Source organism: Patella vulgata, chromosome 6, assembly GCF_932274485.2.
Source record: "Patella vulgata chromosome 6, xgPatVulg1.2, whole genome shotgun sequence".
Lineage (NCBI taxonomy): Eukaryota > Metazoa > Mollusca > Gastropoda > Patellidae > Patella > Patella vulgata.
In genome coordinates this window covers 70,199,096-70,204,873 of record NC_065884.2, presented here as the reverse complement: position 1 = coordinate 70,204,873, position 5,778 = coordinate 70,199,096, and the positions used below count along the sequence as shown (strand labels likewise).

The 5,778-nt window shown below is 36.1% G+C and overlaps 1 long non-coding RNA gene across 2 annotated transcripts; it reads right to left on the bottom strand.

Moving 5' to 3' along the window:
• Nucleotides 1-672: 672 nt before the first annotated feature.
• Nucleotides 673-4,973, bottom strand: LOC126824561 (uncharacterized). Of its 2 annotated transcripts, none has more exons than XR_007681559.1 (4): nucleotides 4,835-4,973; nucleotides 3,912-4,132; nucleotides 2,312-2,431; nucleotides 673-1,051 (listed from the first exon to the last, which is right to left on the bottom strand). It is a non-coding gene; the product is annotated as an uncharacterized LOC126824561 (long non-coding RNA). The 2 variants fall into 2 exon arrangements; XR_007681558.2 differs by having other exon boundaries at nucleotides 4,764-4,860.
• Between the last annotated feature and the right edge of the window lie 805 nt (nucleotides 4,974-5,778).

Here is a 5,778-nt window from a genome sequence, read left to right as displayed (position 1 = left end):
GAGAATGTGGTATCGAAGAGTTTTCTCGCTGGTTTTGTTATTATTATTGTTTGTCCCCTTGAAACCTCCGCTTAAACTGTGAATGAGTCGGGGGAGGGGGAGGGGGGGGGTACTGGACGAGAGCTGCTAAACCCTCGACTGCTGGTCTGATTTCTTACATATCGGATCACTTGGTTTGTCATTGAGTCAAGTAGCGTGATATCGATCCCTAGCTCCCATTTCTTATATCAGTCCATATAACACTTTCACGGGTAGTATTAGAATTTTTTTAGCCATTCCTCGTATAACACGCATTTTTGGCAGAACAATAACTTAAAGTAGCTAAGTCTCTAACTTAATATCATACAAAATCTTGCACGTTGAAAACACAAATTATTTGTCAATTCAAATCAACATTGATGTCGTGATCTTACCGGGAAAAGGTAGGCTTCTGATATCCAATATTTAAGACAAAATAAACATTTTACCATTGGTACATGAATCGTGGACCATAATGCATTTCAGCGTCATTTCTAACAAGTGACCAGAAAGAACTCATGTCAAACGGTGACGCCATGAGAGCATGAGCAATAGACTGGAATAACCAGACGCTATAAATTGACATTCTGTTGAGACTCATGCCGTATTTCGCTGGACATAGCTGATTTGAAATTAGAGACAAAACGGAAACAATTGAATGTAAATCAGTTTATATACAATTAGATTACATTTTTATATTCGTTGCGACCCATTTGTGTCAATTCCTAGGTTCCAAATATTAGCGATTTAGCTCCTTTAATTTACCATCTCAACTTTTTCAAGCAAAAAGAGTAACAAATCTGTAGATCAATTATTTATAGACAAGCAATAACAACAAATTAGAAATATACTTATTAATAAGCTGTATAGGCATTTTGGTATTGACCGGGTATTAAGAGCAATCCGCCTATAACACCAAGACCTCCGGACACCCCGGACAAGAAGAATCCCCAGTCCAGTAACCCATTATAATTCGCCGTAGATTCTTTTTTATTCACATAGTAAAGCACAACAGAGATAAAAACCATCAGCCCTTTAAATAAAGAAAATAAATATTTCTCAATTGGCTAAAAGATATTTATACTGTTTTCCGTCTGTTTACAATCATTACACATAAACAATTGGCCATAACTCAATAAATGTGTTGTGTAATCCTGAGAAATACATTGACGACATATTTTATAAAATTGGTTATATTTGATTTCAACAAATACACAAAATTATTGAATACTATCAAGGCTTGCTACCAACTACTGTCTGTTCCAGGTGATACCCCGACTCGAAAAGTGCTTGCCATTTCTTCAATTTTTAATTAAAATGGATACAAATTTGTGAATACCTGGAATTGTCATCCCCTTGATTTCTTCCATTAGCCTAAAATTCAGTATTCTCTTGTACATTGCACATATTTAGACAATTTCATTTTCATCTATGGCAAGGTTTGGGGGCATTTGTGTGGCATTTCACCACAAGAGTTCCACAAGATACTGGGTTTCTGAAAATAATACATTCCACAAGACTTTCGACTTAGAATAATATTCATAGAGTGTTTTGGGTCTGTGGTGTTTTTCACCACAAGAGTTCCACAGGATTTTGGACTTAGAAAAAAAAATCAATTTTTTCAAAAATTTTAGCTCATACCTCCTTATATGCCTGTGTGGTACCACATTCTACAAAATTTTCGACTTTGGAATGTGGTACCACACAACAACCAGCTACAACACATCCAAGTAGGGCGGGGGGTTGGATGGGTGAATGGTTAGCGTGCGCGCGCTGTATCATATAGTCTGTCATTGAGTCGACTGGCGTGGTTTCGAATCCCCGGTTGTATGTGAAAAGGAGTAGGGTCGCCTGTCGAACCTCGTGGGTTTTCTCTGGGTCCTCAGGTTTCCTCCCACTGCTAAAGACCCCTACGCGCTTGCGAATTATTGAAATTAAATTAAACCATATGTTAGTCCCGAAATGACCTAGTTTGTGTCGAGTGGACGTTAAACCCCATTTCTCTCTCTCTCTCCAAGTAGGGCGAAACGACTGAAAGCCAGCAAATCTTGTCCACTTAAGCTCTTACAGATGACTGGGCCAAACATGGCTGTTTTCAGTACCAAGAAGTCAACAAACCACGATTTTTCTAGGGAGAAAAGCTATATAGCTTGATCTGAACTTAGTTCTCACAAGACAGAAAGCAATGGGGTGACCAAGTAATTTTCGAGTCGTAGTATCACCTTGAACAGTAGTTCAGTTTATAGCGGTTGAATGTCAGGATAATGTGATGATATCAAATTAAACCACTTACCTCCTAGTATACCTAAAACAGCACCAACCACTCTACTGGTAGCACAGAAAGCTGCACATGTTGATATAAACAAAAATACAACTCCAATTGTCACTAATATCACGACAGCATAATACCAAGCTATGTAAAATTCAAAGATACACAATTAACAACCGTGACTTTTTAAATGCTTCTAATTAAATATTCTTCTAGAAAAGTATAAAAGATACTTTATGGAACATTTGGATAAAGAGTTGACAGTTCTCGCTATAATAGTTAAAAATCAGATAATAAAAATGGAATATCTTGAAAAATTTCAGTCAAATTATTTGATTATTTGAATCTGGGAGACGTTTGGGTCATTGCCACCGTTGTTTCGTAAGTAAACAAAGTCTAGATTGTGCATTTCTCTATTCCTACGAAGCCGATTACATACAGGCACTCGTAAAATCAAATAAACAATTAGTCAGACATTTTAATTTCACTTATCGATATATCGATGAAGTTCTATCACTGAATAATCTAAAATTTAGTGATTATGTAGAATTCATATATCCTGATGAGCTCGAAATTAAAAACACTACTGACAGTGACAATTACGCTTCCTACTTGGATCTGCGTCTCGATTTTGACAATTGCCATAAACTTAGTGTAAAATTGTACGATAAACGTGATGACTTTGACTTTCCGATTGTTAACTTTCCATTTATTAGTAGTAACATTCCAATATCACCAGCTTATGGAGTGTTTATGTCTGAAGTAATTCGTTACGCGAGAGCTTGTTCATTTTATTCTGATTTTTTAAGTAGATCGAGGCATTTGTCATCTAAGCTTCAACTACAAGGATACTTGCGAACTAAACTTATTAAAACCTTTAAAAAGTTTTATGGGCGTCATATTGATTTGATTGGTAAATATAACATGTCTCTCTCGGCTATTATTCTAGATATATTTAATTGACGCGTATACAATCTCCCTGATAATGTCTTGTCTACTAACATCGTTAACACTGTTCATCACGTGCATTTTGCATACCGATAGTCCATTGGCCAATCACGCTATTTTAGCGAGATTTCGCCTAATAGTTTGTATGCAGCTCTGGCGGGTGTGGCGCCAGGCAGGGTAAGCTTACTCTTCCGGACACCTGTTACCACTGTTTATCGTGTATTTTGTACACGGTGAACAGTCCATATGCAGATTACACTATTTTGCTTTATTACACTATTTTGCCTATACCGTTTTTTTAGGACTTCGAATTCTGTCTAATGGTTAGGATTGTTCGTACTTGGTTTTATTTTATTTTAAAATTAAATCATTAACCGTTAATTGTCTTTATATCTAGAGTATGCGATATTAATAAATGTCTAATTAACAATTTACATAACATTTAAGGGCTAAAGAAAGACCTGCAGTAGACAGATTTAGCTCATGCATAATATATATTTTAATCACGTATTTTTGACCACTTCTCCAAAATCACAATTACGTCATTTATTATTGTCTCAGTATTATTTAAATATCTAATATAATAAAATGTCCACTTTTTACTCGATTAAATTAGAAGTAGACGTTTTGAGTAATGCGCATGCCCACACTAAATGATAATATTTAATTATTGTACCTAGCTCGAAAGGTACTTGGAATAAAATACAACCCAAACTTTCTTGGGATCTAGTACAGTGCAACCAAAGTCCACCAAATTTGATTTCATATTTATACCACGATGGCGATATGATTCCAATCAAAGCAGCTGTAAACGAAATCAATAAAAGAACAGCACCAATTTTTGCAGTCACCGGTCTCTGAGAGAATGCCATTTTGAACGAGTCTAGAAATAGTTGCCTGAAATAAAGATTTAACAGATTATAAAAGAAAACAGAGTATAAGTATCTTCTCTTCAGTAATTGTCAATGATATGCTGTTTTCTCTCTTATACCATGGGGGTGGATGGCCGAATGGTTTACACGTGTGCGCTGTATCATGAGGCCTGTCATTGAGTCAACTGGCGTGGTTTCGAATCCCCGGTTCTATGTGACAAGGAGTAGCGTCGCCTGTCCAACCTCGTGGTTTCTCTTCGGGTCCTCCGGTTTCCCCCCACTGCTAAAGACCCCTACACGCAAGCGAATTATTGAATTAAAATTAAACCATATGTTAGTCCCTAAATGACCTGGTTTGTGTCGAGTGGACGTTAAACCCCATTTCTCTCTCTTTGTTATACCATATACAGCAAACTAACGGACGGAGATTTAAAATCATCTAATAACAACTCGGTCCTACGAGGAAGAAGCTTTGGTTCTCCTAATTTTGTGTGCTATATCATTGCAGTGGAAGGAAAGCTTAAATTCCCTGGATTTATGTGATACATGGTAACAAACTCTACAAAGTTAGAAATCTACAAACCTATATACTCCTAGTGTGGCGTTCAGTGACTGAGCAGAATACGACAACACAACAAAGTTAGAAATCTACAAACCTTAACTCCTAGTGTGGCGTTCTGTGACTGAGCAGAATACGATAACACAACAAAGTTAGAAATCTACAAACCTATATACTCCTGGTGTGGCGTTCAATAACACAACACAAACTATATGGAAAACATTCACTGGTTTCGACAATTATTCTCTTATAGTTATTAAAAATCAAACAAGGTGTTCCTATTCTGTTTTATACAAGCATTATTTATATTTATTTATTGAGCTTCAACGTAGAGACTATAAAGATCGCTGTATTTCATTTAATATTAATAAATATTATATTTATTACAATATTTATGTATTTCATTTCACATAAAAGTATAAACTACATACATTTAATTTTAATAAACAGCATATTTTATTACAATATTTATATATTTCATTTCACATCAAGGTGTGAACTACATACATTAAGAATTAATCAATAAAAATGAAAATAACGTTTAACAGCCCACTGTTCCGCACAGACTGTGCGAATGGAAACGAGCTTACTGCCTACTTTTATATCGAATCCCAACTGCCAGGGAATCTTCTACGTGCACGCAAATGTGTAAACGGGACCTGGCCTTTTCGTCACATCAGAACGACTATGCGTTAATCCTTGCCAAGCCTTCTATGCTGCATCACTGACAAATACCGATTCGCCACCAATTGGCAATGATAGCAAGGTGATCGCTAGACATTCGAAGGTGTTCGTGGGCGGTCGTAAATGGAGTGTTGCAAATACGGGGAACAGTATTCTAATATTCGTCAGGAAAAATATTCTCTTTGTTTTCGCAACACTTTCGTAATCAATCACCTGTCATTCTTATTGGAAACGGAGCCGGGTAAACTTCGGATATTTTTTTAAGCAATATTTTTATTCATTATCCGAATTTGGATTGGGGAACAGGCTATGCCTATGTGTAACCCCTCTCTCTGATTTAGATATATGTACACATAATATACATACATAACTACATAAATATAGAGCGTATATGGTACATAATGGATAATATAGAGACTTTGATGAAT